Source organism: Drosophila virilis, chromosome X (genome assembly GCF_030788295.1).
Source record: "Drosophila virilis strain 15010-1051.87 chromosome X, Dvir_AGI_RSII-ME, whole genome shotgun sequence".
Taxonomy (NCBI): domain Eukaryota; kingdom Metazoa; phylum Arthropoda; class Insecta; order Diptera; family Drosophilidae; genus Drosophila; species Drosophila virilis.
In genome coordinates this window covers 910,200-925,074 of record NC_091543.1, presented here as the reverse complement: position 1 = coordinate 925,074, position 14,875 = coordinate 910,200, and positions in this window count along the sequence as shown.

The following is a 14,875-nucleotide window of genomic DNA, read 5'->3' as shown; positions in this document are numbered from 1 at the left end:
TCTGTTAATTGGAATAAACTGTTTTGTGATTTATTTCATGGTAAATGTTGCTAAACAAAATGCTTAATAAAGTTTTTTATTTCTCGCTGAATTATTTTGGCCCGTTTGTTTCAGACAACTTTTTTGTTCTTGTTGCAGCAAAAGTTGCATTGAAAAAAGTGTGAAGCTTTTGGATGGGGAGGGGGGGGGGGTTTATTTGTTGGCGAGAAAAACAACAATTAGTGAGAGTAGCCGAGATTGGGGCGGGACTATAGGACAACCCGAACATAACGCCGATTTGCCCTTTTAAACAATCTAGTTTCCTTCTATAAACATATATTTAGATATTTGTATGTGTCGGTTTTCTGATTTACCATATAATCATTTTATGGTTCGAAAATGTCTGATCTGGAATATATTTACTTTATGGATTCGTAGATGCCTTCTTCTGACTGTATGGTCACAAAATATAATCCAACTACAAGAATACGGACAATATTCAAGTTTGAGGATTTTTACCTGTTACCCTGGCTAAACAACTGAAACAGAAGTAAACGCAAAGTTTTTTGTTTGTCTGACAAAAAAAAAAAGGCGCAACAAGTCAAAAGCCGCAGGTATTGCCACTGCTGTGGGCAGCATTTAGATTCCCTGGTGGCAACGCTGCCGTCGCCAGCAGCAGCAGCAGATGACACGTGACATTTGTGCTTCACATCTTTAAAGTCCGAACTGCCATTTTATTAAAAAATCCCCTCGCATGGTTGCCAGACATCTGCTGCAAATGTACCAAAACTTGTGCTATATTTATGCAATGGTACACAGCATACAAAGGTACTTTTAATGTCCTGCACCTATTGAATACAAAGGCAGTAGACTGTCACTAAATAATTATATAAAATCCTGATCAACAGGATAAGCCTCTTTGAGCTGGCCGTGCCTGGCTTAGGGACTTGGAATATGAGTCATATGTATGCTCGTTTATTATGCGCGGTACAATTTATATACATATATTTTTTCGATATCTCTTTCATAATATCGACAAATATCAATTTTGAGATGTGCTAAGTTATGCCTGAAATAACTTGTAAATGTTTGTCTTAAGGTATCAATTACGATTGAGAGTATTAAGGTTAACAATATTTTATATATTTGATCCATACATATTTCCCTAATTAAATTACAAAAAAAAATCCCCATTATAGACTGTGCCGTATTTAGGGTCTGAACATTTTGCAAATTTCAAACGAGTAAATCTAATTTTCGGTACATTTTCTGGCAATTTCTGGTACAGAACATTTTCTGGCAACAGTCAAGCATGTGTGTGCATGTATGTATGCATGCAAATGCTTGCATGTGTGTGTGAATGCATGCAGATGCTTGCATGCGCGTGTATGCATGCAGATGCTTGCATGCGCGTGTATGCATGCAGATGCTTGCATGCGTGTGTATGCATGCAGATGCTTGCATGTGTGTGTATGCATGCAGATGCTTGCATGTGTGTGTATGCATGCAGATGCTTGCATGTGTGTGTAGCAGCAGGCAAATGAACAATTGAAATGAATTTGTTTCCCATAGATGTTCCGACAGTTGACACACAGACACGCACACACAGGCAAAAACATAGGCACACGCTCACACACACACACACACACACACACACGCTAAGCAAATACAAAAACTTTGCCGACAAACTTTGACTTTGGTTATTGTTACAGTTAAACTTTGTTGCTGTTTTGCCATGTGCTTTGCGCCTGTCGCTTTGTTGCTCTTTTTTTTTGTTGTTTTTCTTTTTGTTGCTCTTCTTTTTATTGCTGTACTTGTTGTTGTCGTTGACATTGCAACAACAATGCGACACACGGCGACAAAGCCCAAAGTACAGAGTGGAATAAAGTTTTCAAATAAAATGATTTCTTGCTTAAGCAGCCGATTTGGACACGCCTACCATTTGAGTAACCATTACGCCCCTCATCCCACCCCTCTTAACTCCCCACATGTGGCGCACCCGTGGGTATTTAATTGGCAGGTCGTGTGTGGCTCACAGAAATCGGAGAAATTAAATCCAAAAATTAGATATGCGACAATCGTATTAAAGTTATGCATATTGGATATTTGTTTTGTTGCATTTTACCGTTCTTCTTTATTCTCATTATCTGTGCATGTTTTGAGATTAACAGTTATGAGCGTCAGCTGTTTTTTCGTCGTTGTAATTCTCAACGAGTTCGGGCAGCGAACAATTATTGGTCCCTGGCATGTTTGCAGTTAAATTGTTTGCTATTGCTAGAACTGATAGGATTTTTTTGGTATAGCTTTAAAAAAAACCTTCCTATTCCTATTAAAATTAACCCCCAGTCGGAAAGCTTAAACTTTCACTTGAAGTTATTGTTATTGTTATTGCCTACTTAACAGTTAAGAGTCGAACACCTTTTGGTTAAGTGTGTGACGCCATTTCCATTTAAAGTTTACATAATTCCATGTTGATCAACGCAGTCTATTTGTTGACTTTGGGCAAATAAACATGAAAACATTGTAAGATCAACAATGAACAGCTGCTCTTGGAATTAATTACTCTTGTAAACATTCAGTTATAAAAATAGTCATATAACAAAAATTTGAAAAAAATATAAAAATAACCGACAGCTGTTAGGCACTTTATGTGCCCTTTAGCCCAAAAATATTCTCAGAAATGTGATTTTTAAAGTCCATCTTCAGAAACCACTCAGATTGCGTCGAAGCCAAGCGAAATCCCGATGGAAAATCTTTTAAATATATTTACTTTTAAACCAAAACCACCTCAGGAAAATTAATTAAAACGAAAAAAGATTCGCATCAAGCGAGAGGACTAAGGTAAAGAAACAAGAACCACATTTAGCACGAAATCAAATAAAATGCTTCAACATATAATTAAACAAATACAAAAAACTATTGTATAAAGAAATATTCAGGTTTTTGTATAAGGAAAAAGAATCGGAATCGGAATCCAGGCAAGCAGGAATTCAGGATTCACTTATCGACAGAGCAGGAAATACTCAACTCTTCCACACGTTTAATATAAAAAAAATAGTGCAAATACCTCATATAATAAAAAAAAAAAGTAAATATAAAATAAGAAAAAATAGCCCATTCAAGGAGACGATGTTGATTTTGTTTCTTCGCAGGTCTTAAGACTGTTCAATATGCGTTACATAGATCTATTCCTAAAGACCACAATGGATTTATAGACGCCGAGCAGAGTCCTAGAAAAAATGTAAAACTATCATGAAACTGGAAAAAATATAAAAAGGAAAAAATCAAAAGAAATCTCCACAAAACACAGGTCAAATAAAATACAATATAAATACAAAAACCAAATATTGCGCGTGTTTAAAAAAAAATATGCTCAACTTGAACAAAATGGATAAAGAAATATTTTATCGTAATGAAATTAGGAATTTGTAAAATATTTATTCCCTCCTCATAGCCACGCTTGCAGGTATTCAGGGCTTGTATTCCCTGTAAATCAAGACACGCAACTCTTCCAAATGTTCTATTGCAAACAAATTGAATTAGGAAAATATTTAACCCAAATGCTCATCGATGATATCGTATCGTATCGTATCGTATCGTATAAGAATAGACTGTTTTATATGCTTTGCATAGATGTGTCCCTGAGATCCACACATATGAAGAGTGGAAAATTGAATATAAATTTAGAAAACAAAAAAATGCATAACTGAGCAAAATATACTCAGATCAGATATATAAAAAATAGAAATAGCTCATACTTTTTTTTGATGTTCGCGAAACTGACGATGATGGCGAGGATAGCGTAGAGAAATACCAATGCCAAATTAAAAAAAAAAATAATAATAAAAAGAAAATAAGTCGTTTATTTAGATAAACAATAAAACCAAAAAATAAAAAAGGAACAAAAAATAAAAAGGAACAAAAAATATTAATAAAAAATAAAAGTAGATAAAGAAGAGTCTGTACTCGATGAGGCTCAGAGGCAGACTGAGGATAATGCCAGTTGCCTCTTCGGACCTGGAAAATTTCGACTGATTCAATGCCTACTTCGATTATAAGAAATGGAACTTCTCAAAAGCAGCCCTTGCTGATAAGTTATAAGAAATCTAGACAGCTTATCGATAAACAAAAAGTACTTCGATTACAAGGGAAATTCGACAAATTAAATAAATTATATAAAATTATATAGGATGTTGAATTTCGACCAAAAATAATGTTGCCAGATTGAGATGAAGGTTCAGGGTATTTCCTAGTCGGGAACGCCCGACTAGAGCGTTTTGCTTCTTATTCAATAAAAGAAGATACCGACAAATATACTGGGAAATAGCCAGGCAGGGCCAAACGACAAAGGACAAAGGACAAAATCGACATGATAAGCCGCCTTACGTATAAACTCTGCAGGGATTCCAGAAAATACTTGTGAATGATTGTTTGGGGTTGGAGGGGGAAGGCGGGGGTGTGAATACAAAGTGTGCCAATGGGAACCACAAAAAGATTTCATGTGTATTTTTAGAGCGTCAAAAATTGTTTATTTATTGACTATTCACAGCACGCGCTCTGAAAAAAATAACATCAAAAGTTATGATTGGCTGAAGGAGAAGGGGATGGGGGTGGGGCAAACGCTTACCCTTTGACCCGACCTGAGGTTCGGGGAATCCCAAGCACTTGTGGTTGCTCTGAACATATTCATAAACGTATGAAACAAAGCAAAGAGAGCACGAGAGCGGGCAGAGGTGAAAAAAGTGAGAGTTTTACATTTGTTTAAAGCAAACAAGAAACTTTGCAAGGCAAATAGAGAGGCGGGCTGAGGTGTGTGTGTGTGCAGAAAGCAGAGTTGCCAGGCTACAGCAAAGACACTACCAAGTTATTTTATCCAAGTTTTTATGCACTGTTAGCTAGCTGCTGAGAGGGTATATTAGCTTGGATGCAATGTTCGGCTTGCTCTCTGTCGCGTAGGTACTAGATGTTTAATATTTTTGTATGGATGTATATCTTCTACATATTGGAGCTGGAATATTGTTAGATGACATTAACGAAAGATTAAGCCAAATCTATGTCAGGCAACATTTCCTAAAATTACAGTTTGAGAGCCATTGCTTTTTGACAAACAGTCTCAGAGTTAGCTGTCTTATAATACTAGGCATCCAATCTAGGCTGTTGTTTCTAGGGAAAGATTCATTTTTTCATTAACAAACTTACTTTTTTAAGGAATATTTTCTTTGTCCTTTTTCAACTTCTCTGTAGCTCGCATTTTAATAAAGCCATCGCCTTTTTCCATAACGATACATACAACTAATTAGGGTTTTGAATTACATGTTTTATTGTCAGCAACGATAGTATTTATCGAATTTATCGATAGCATCGATAGTTTGTCCATCCCAACATGAACAGGGTATCGTGCAAGCGCCGACTGCAACATTCTGTCTTTTATGCGCTTTGAAATATTCATAAGCAAAGAAAATCCATCCCAACCCAAGGAACAGCAAAGGCTTCAAGCCAACCCGAGATACACACGCACGCACACGCACACACACACACACGCACACGCACACACCCACGCACACAGACAAAAGCGGTGTCATAAAGCAATAAAGCGAAATCATGTGTAGAAATTTTTATAAGTTGTACGCTTTTCCGCTGTCTTCAAGTGGCATTTGAGCGAGTGAGGGTAAATGAAGGGGGGGTGAAAGTTTCAACTTGCTTTTGGGCAAATCCAGGCTAAGAGCTTAAGGTATCAACGCAACTTAACTCAACTCAAGTCAACTGGAGTCGAGTCGCGACGAGTCTTTTTATGTTTTGCCAGAGAAATGCAGTGAAATTTCAGAGCATAGATTTTTTTTTTTTTATATATTCTTTTTTAGATAAATCCAAGACAACATGAAAAAGGCGGGCCTTAAGAAATGAGCTAAGAATTTTAGCCAGCTAAAAAAAATGTTAAGCATTTTAATCGTTGGCTGCACATGTGCGACTGACTGACTGACTGACTGATTGATGGCGAGCTGTTTGATTGATGACGAACGCAGCACAGGTTCGCGTCGTTAAAGCTGGACTTTTCGAGTTAACAAGTGCAAACATCTGATGCACTTTAACTTCAGGCTTAAATCCTTAATATATATATTTATATATATGCCAAAGAATCGATTGATCAAAAATTAGGCTCTTGTTATCAACATATCTTGACTATATTATATAGCTCAATGGGGAGCAATCGGTCGAGAAGTAGGTTCAAATATTCTATTTTCCAAGATAATTTTCATCAAACTCAGCATTTACGAGCTTCACTCTTCTCACTTGTCGGAGAGCATCAAATCATCAAATTCGGCTTGCTGAAGATATCCTTTTTTCCGTTAAAGATCAATATGAAAATTCATTTTTTTTTTGGTAGAAATTGAAAGTCAAAGGTAACGTGGAGCCTAAGTTCAAGTTTCATTCAATCAGTTGCAATTAATTTCGAAGGCTTTGCATTAAAAACGTACGACATATTGCATTCACTCGTTTCGGCATATCCGCTACTCAGTGTGAAAAAGGGCTGACAAGGTTGTATGGAATTTCCAGCGAAACATCCTTGATTTTTATTCAGAGAATTCGTCTCAGTTAAGGCATTGGGTGAAGTTTGTGGCTCAGTCTTCGGTTTTGGCCGAGGTATGTTTCAACTTGCTTTAATTTTATATAGGGATTCAGATGGGCATAGTTATCTTTTAAAAGGCCCGAGGCTATAGCCCAGACTAGAAATCAAATGCTTGCTGTCTAGCTGCCTGCTTCAGTTTCAAGCTGGCTTCTGCTCTGATCTCCAGCCAGTTTTATCTTTGCTAAATGATACAATTTTAAGTTAACAGGGCAGACTGAAGATAATAATATGAAATTAATCTTCTTAAAAGCAACCCTGTCATCATATCGTACTAGAAAGCCATAGAATATTTATTGATAATCAAAAACTATTTCGATTATCAGGGAAATTCGATAGATTGATAAGGCCCGAGACGATACTTAATTTATTTGAAGCATGGAAGAATATTCCTTATTCTGATTCAAAGAAATATGAAAAATAAATTTAGTATAATATTAAATGCACAAAATTCATATGTGTCAAATATTTATGAAATCGATGCAGAACTAAATCCTTGAATAGCCTTTCGCCGGATAGTTCGCACCTGCCTCCGGCAGGTTTATTGCAGTTTGTTATAGTCGAAGCGTTAGTTCCCCCACTATATGATTGTTGCCACGCCCCTATACTAGAGCCGCCCATTTGGTTGAAAAGAAAGTCAAAATGCACTCAAGTGGATAATTCAATATGGGTGAACAAATTGTTTTCAACACGTTTCATTAGATTTCGCATTCGAAATGCACATGTGTGTGCCAACATTTAAATTCTAAACAACAAGCAAAAGATAGTGAGAGAGACAATAACAGAGGGGGAGAGTGTGAGAGAGACAGAGAGAGTGACAGTAAGAGGGAAAAGTCACAGATGCCAGTTGTTGAGGTTGTGTGTGCCTTGAAATATCCCAGTAGGAAATTCGATGAAAGCTGCCTTGCAGGGACACGATGATATTCTAGTGATAGGTTCGTGCATGACCCTCTTGATGAACTGTCATGCTCGCCGTCTTGCAGGACACTCTACATGACATGTCAGTAAGCTTGTTTTCTGTCTTTGTCGCTCTCTTTCCTCTTTCCTCTTTCCTCTTTCTCTCTCTCTCTCTCTGTCTCTCTATCTCTCGCTCTTTAGAAATAGATTTTATAGACATAAAACACATTTTTTTGATATGCGTTTGTTCTTTATTATACCACAGGACACAAGACACCTTTGCTGACATGTCATTAAGGCCGTCTTGTAAGCGACATGAATTGTCTTCGAATGCGGCTGCAAATATCTATTCAACTGTTAACTAAGCTTCCCTCTGGGTATCTATGTCTTTTGGCCCGATGTGCATATTGTTTTTGCCAGTGACAACCGAAAGATTGAATTGAACTTTTGCATTCGAGCGACGCAAGAATTGTCCGACAATAAGCGGGTTGACGGGGGCCCAAACAGAGGCTTGAGGTAATTGTGAATTGATTGCTGAAGTGTTGCAAAATTCACTGAAGTTGCATGTGGATGTGGATTTGGATAGTCGAGTCAATGGCGTGGAGCGACTGAAGAGTGAGAACAACAAGAAAAAACAACAAGAACATTGAAAATGTCATTGAATCCGATTGGATGCGATCAATTCCATTCGCCGTCATTCGATGCGATTTGTCTTGTGTCAGATTTGAGTGACAGAGCAGTTTGTTCTATTTTACCCACAAAATGCCAGGCAGTCAGGCATCTAGCGCTGCATTCGTCGTACCCAGGCGACAAATATAAACAAATGGTTATGGTTGGTGCATCCACATGGTAGAATTTATCAGGTAAGTGGTAAATGCCAGGCAGCATAACTGTGTTGTTGGCTTTCTGTCGTTCAATTGATTTAAGTGATTTTATATGATGCATAGAGAACACAAGTTATATATCTATATACCTTTTATATATGTTTATTTGTAGGCTTTAATATTCTCACCACAAACCATTTTTCCAGCTTTTGGCTATTTTAATATAGTATAATATATAAGTATATATTCCTATATCATCCTTTGCAAAAAGTGTGAAAATCGTCTCACATTAATTTTCACAAACATATTTGATAATGAGCTTGAGGCCAATCGCAGGTCAAAGCAAAAAATGTTTGCAAATTATCACACACTTGCTGGCTAATTAACATGAGCTTTAATAACAAGATGGCAGACTCTTTAAACAAGGTCTAGGTCGAGAGTTTTTTTCTGGCATACTTTGGTACAATTGACGCATTTGATTGTTGAAATTTTTGTCGCCTGCCGCATAATTTTTAAGGCTGTTTTGCAGTTACTTTTGCTGCTGTCGATTTCCACTGTCTCTCGCTCGCTCTCTATCTCGCTGTGTCTCTCTCTCGCTCTGTGTAAAGGTCTGAGTGCTTGTGTGGCACGCATCAAGACTACCCACACCACCCTAAAAAAAGAAGAGTATATTCAGCCTAAAAGACAAGACGCCCTCGTTAAGTGGCGCAGAGTTCGCTACGCGGCATTCGCTTCGCTGCGTCGGTACATTGTGCGGGCACTGCATTAGGGGCGTCTGCCCCCTGCCACGCCCACACTTGTAAGGACAGCCGTTGTTGTTGTTGTTGCTCTTGTTGCTCTTGTTGTTGTTGTTGTTGTTAGCTGTTGCTTATTGTATTATACGTTGTATTGTTGCCGTGCTGAATAAAGTCCTGGCTTTAATCTTGAGCTCCTGCGCTCTACCCCAACTGCCCCCACACACACACACACACACACACATTCCCCCCTCCCCGCTTTCGGCCGCACTGCGACTCATTATGCGCTTAATTTTCGCTTTTCATTTTCAATTGCCATAATTTAGTTTTATTTCGCTTCATTTTCGCTGCGGCTGCTGGAGGGGGATGCCATTTTGTTGTTGCTTCTGTTTTTTATTTTTATTTTTTTTATTTTTTTTTTCTCATGTTCCACGCAAAAGTTTTGCCACAAAAGCCCGCGGTACCTGGGCATATTTTCATTTGGCAAACCCTCGGCAAGCTGCGTCTGATTACATCATAAGAAATGCGTAATAATTGCGTTAACATAACGCGGCCCTCAACTTTTACCTTGCCAGCATCTCGTCTGGCATGCCACCTCCAAGCACGCAATGGGCGTGGCAGCAAATAACAAAAAAAAAAAAAAAAAAAAACACTCAAACGAACAACTCAACTGAAATGGCACTCAAAACTTTGCACAAATTGTTTTTACAAAATTTAATTCTTGTCCTCATCGGATTTCAGCTAAGGGACTGCATTTGCTTGCAGTGAGAGTTCTCATTGCGTGCACGACACCTAGCGGCAAGAAAAGGTACTACGCATAGGACTTAAATGAAGTTGATTGAGCGATTGGTTGACTGATTGACTGACTGATGATCGATGCACAGGCCAAACTGTAAGAGCTAGGAAGCTAAGATTTTCACTATAAATCAATTTTACGGTTCGATTTATTTTTGGATAAATTCATTTTTATCGCTGGCTTCGCGCTAAGCTGTCTGCGTGTTATTGCAAAGAGTGAGCCAGTTTTAGGTCTTAGTTAAGCTTAATTGTGGAGACAAAATGGCTTTATAGGTATAAAGTTGAGTAACTAACAAATAATTTAAACTATATTTATATAATTCCTTTATTTCAGCATGAAGATCGCTGTGGCGCCATTTATTGTTGTCGGTCTAAATAATTTTCGTTAAAGAGAAATCTGATTAATTTATAGACCACTTCAGTGGCCTTCCCTGACTTTCAGCTCTTTGAGTCCACGGTCCGCTTCTTAGATTATGAAAAAATGAAATTCCTTACCTCAACTTGCGCATTTATGTGGTGCCACTTGTTGTCTTCTTTTATAATTCTCACAAGCTTCAACATTCGAATGAAGCAAGCAAATGTTCTACGTGGATTTTTAGCTATTTTTCGAGACTTTCGGGACATATTAAGTGCAGCATCTCTTTAATTTTGAGCTGTAGCTTAATTGTGGCGCCATCTGTTGTCGATATTGTACAACAGCTTCTTGGTCAGGAAATTTCTTGCGGCAAGTCTTGTATTGCTTTTTATGACTCCCGCCGACTCAGTATGATACGAGTGCCTCAAGGAAAAACCCAATCCAACTTTTGACCTCTTATCAACTGGCAGCGCAAAAATTGCCCGAACGTGCCCGAAACGCGCACACACACACGCACACACACATACACACATAACAACTATAAATCAGTACCAATGAAATATCATTAGCGCCAGACGCCAAGTCGAACTTTCCCCACGAAGCGAATCCTGCTCAAGCGAAACAAAATAGTGCACTTCCAACTGTGGTTTGGCTGGCAAAAAGCGAACCGTACGCAGTGCAGCTGCTGCTGCTGTTGCTGCCCTTTTTAGCCTTTTTGCCGCCAAAACTGACTTTAGTTTCTGGCAAAAGTATATTCGAGTCGAGCTCGAGTACTGATTTTTGGGATACATCTTCTCGTATATCATAGACAGTGTATTTTGATATTTCTTTTGAATTTTATCGATTTGAAGCCAAGGTTTCTTTAGCCTTTCCCTGGCTTGGGTCGCCAAAATTGTTGTCTACGGTATCGTCTAGCTTAAAGAAAAATACATTAGAATCTCATATATGTGGTACGAAACTGTGAGTAGTGTTGGTTAACAGATTTGGAAGTTATCTAACTGTATATTTTTTAAAGTGCGTGCACACATAAATGCTACAAAGGCTCAGCAATTGCTCAATGGGCATCTTAACATTCGTCTCGCCCCTTTAAAGCTGGACATTTTTGTTAGCAAAAGCTGGCAACACTGGCATGTAGCCAGCTCCAGTCGAAAGAGTTGCCACAGTTGCAGCAATTGCAGTTGGCTGGCACACACACATTATGCCAGCGCTGGGCCGTCGGTTGTGGCCGTAAAAACTTGAAAAATTGATTGAGCACGTGAATAACAGTAACTGAAATGCTGTAACAACAGCAACAGCAACTGCAACAAGCAGATACATGTTTGCACATACAAATGCATCTGCTTACGGCTTACCGTGTTGTGGCACATGATGGCACAGTTCCTTGCATTTGGCTCGTCCTGACTCTGGCAATAAAATGTACAACATGCGTGGGAGTTGACGCAGAAGACACCAGCGGGCGCAGCGCCGGCTGAACAAATCCTCCGACTGCATTTTGCGCATTTGTATGCCAAAAAACTACAAGGAGCTTCAACAAAAAAAGGGGCGAAAAAACATTGCGAAGAACTGAAAAATGTAGCTACGAAAAACGATTGTCGAAGATCTTATACGCTTGCCAAGTGCCTGTCAGCATTAACAGCCACTTTAGCAGGTAGTCAAAGATATGCGCGCTTATGTTATTGGAATGTCAAATTAACATGCAGATAGAAATTGAATGTTGTTTTTATTTGTGATTTTTTTTTGCTTGTTTTTCAACATTAAACAAGTAATTTTTTTGCTGGCAACACTGGCTGCTTTACTTATCTATATTATTTGATTTGACTGTTAAATTTACCAGCCAGCATAGCTGGCCGAATATATTTAAGAGCGAAGTAAGATATTTTGTGTTATCTAGCTAGTAAATTTTTGCAAATTTGCCAACACTAAGCTATTAATTTGTATTCCAGGGTAAATATTTGATCCAACTGTTAAATGTACCAGCCAGTTTAGCTAGCTGATTACTTTTTAACAAGAAATTTGCATATTTTAGTGTTGTCTAGCTAGTGATTGTTTGTGATTTGAATGTTTGTCAGATTCATAGCACATGTCAAATAAAGACGAAGTTTTTTTTCTCTCTATTATTGTAGAGCACATCTCATTAAATTTGTAATCTGCACTTTATTGTCTTTAAACTTTATTTAATACTTATTGAATGTACTATTAAAATATTGAGTAGATTTACAAGCTGGTTGCAAAGTATATGGTAAAGTTTTGTTGCTCATTTTTCAAGTGTATTACAAAGAAAAATAGCTGAGTAGCATTGTTGTTGCTCCAGTTGCAGGTTCTGGGCTCTTAGTTTTTACTGGTGCCAAAAGAAAAACACAGACAGACGGACGGACAGACAGACAGAAGGACTGCACACAGTTGGATATGGGCATCCATATCATTTCGCAAGCCTTCCAGACCCACGGCGAGTATCCACTTGCAACTTGGCAACGTTGCAAGCGCCATGGAGCGTATGGAGCTTGGGGCAAGGGTCTGGGCTGCACGTAGCTTTGTAGCTAAAACACCACGTAGCATTATCGATGTAATCACCGGATAAGCTAACAAGTTGGCAGGATTTTCACGCAAACTCCGTGTTCCACTGGACGAGGCAGAGACCGTCGAGGAGGGGCAGCAGCTGGAGGGACAGTCAGCGGGCTTGGGGCACTGCAGCGTGTGAAAAAACAAAAATAAACTTTTTACTAACGTTTTATAGTTTCTCGCAGTTGATGGGGAGAAAGAGACTAGTTAGTTGCAGTGCGGGGGGAGGGAGGGGGGGCGGGAGGAGAGGGTAAAAGGGCAAAGGGGAAAGCTGTGCACTTACTTAGTATGGATAAACTGTTTTGATAACTAAAAACGTTCGAGTTATTGATATTGAAAATATTGTAGGGAATTTGTTTTCATGCGCTCAGCTGAGCGCAGGGTGTGCGTGTGTAGGTGTGTGTGTAGGTGTGTGTGTGTGGAGCTCGGGTCGAGCTTAAGTAAATTAAGCGCAGCGAAAGTTCAGCAAAGTGAAAGAAATAGCTAAATGCATTAAAGCAATACAAAATTGGCAAACTTAATTTATGAATGCAAAATGAAACGGGTGTACACGACTGCACAACACCCTGTTCGCGATGAGATAAACGTTTAAAACTGTTTGATTATTGATTTTTATTGCATCCCACAACTGTTAAAGTAATTCAAGTGATTTTCAAACTGTGCAATATATATTCTGAATATATATTCAGAACTCTAAGCTAAAAGTCTGTATGGCTGGTTGGACATCAAGTCAAAACCAGTATACTTTTTCTCACCCTGTTAACAGAGTATAATAACAATTAATGTATCCAGAAAATAAATTAGACGAATATCCAATATTCCAAACGACAGCACGAATGTTCCACAAAACCAATCTACTTTTTGTACCCTAACCCCATTGAAAGATTGTTATCGATTATCGATAGTTTGCACAGTTTGCAGGCAATCGATAAGAATCGATATGGGATATTCTGCTATCTTAACAAATTGACAATTAACTTATATTATATCATATACAGAACAAGTATCTTTCATCGAAACGCTGGCCTTGCCAGTGCTGTAAAATGGAAAATATTCATGAGTTATTCCTTTTTTTCTTTAGCCCGGTATTTACTCTGTAAACTATGTTCATATGTGAGCCAAGTCTGCTCTGGCTTGTATGTTAATTAAAATTTCAACTCCTTCGGCAACAAAATATGTCGCATTACTCAAATATCAATTATAAAAGGTTCAATATTCGATGGGTTGCGAAAAATACAACAAAAATACAAAAAAAAAAATAACATTTTTCAAGGGGAAATGGGAAACATTAACGACAATTTTTCAAGGGAACAACATTTTTTTTTTAAGATTTATTGAGATTTTCGATCAAGGAAAGTTGAGGACCAATTATCGAGATATTGTCTATATACATATGTATTTAAGCCCATCAACTGTTTGGCCAAGGGCAGCGGTTCAAGTGTGACCAGCACGCTATTAAGACATGCTATTAGAGAGGGCAATTTATGGCCACACTTTTGGGGGGCGAATCGAAATAAAATTGCAAATATTTAAGCTGAAAGAGCGAAAGAGTTCATGTCTATGACAGCAGAAGCCCTCAGCGGTAAAAATATGCGCTACAAGCATGCGATGCCTGGCATAAAGAGGCGGGGGGGGGGGGGGGGGGGAGTGTGGTTGTGTGTGGGCGTGGTTATTGCAACATGTTGCCTTAGTAGATGTATGTGGCACATTTGCTGTTGTTGCTGTTATATTGTTTCGAGCGGACGCATCAATTTCTGGCCAAGTTTAAACTAAATAAAAAGCAAATGTGGAGGGATATCAACTTTGAACACACACACACACACACACACACACACACACAGAGAAACACACTCGCACACACAGCCATGAAAAGAAAGTAGTTCAGCAAGGATTCCCCCGTTGCAGGCGCTTAAGAAGTTTCAGACATGAAATCAATTTGTCTTCCAACTCCCACGAAAATAAAAACTGAGCCAACGCCAGCAAACGGGCCAACGAACGAGCCAAACAGCCAAAAGGACCACAAAAAAACCAAAAAAAAAAAAAATAGAAATAAAAATAAAAAACACCAAAAAATAAAAAATGCAGGCACAAAACTCGCAAAATAAAA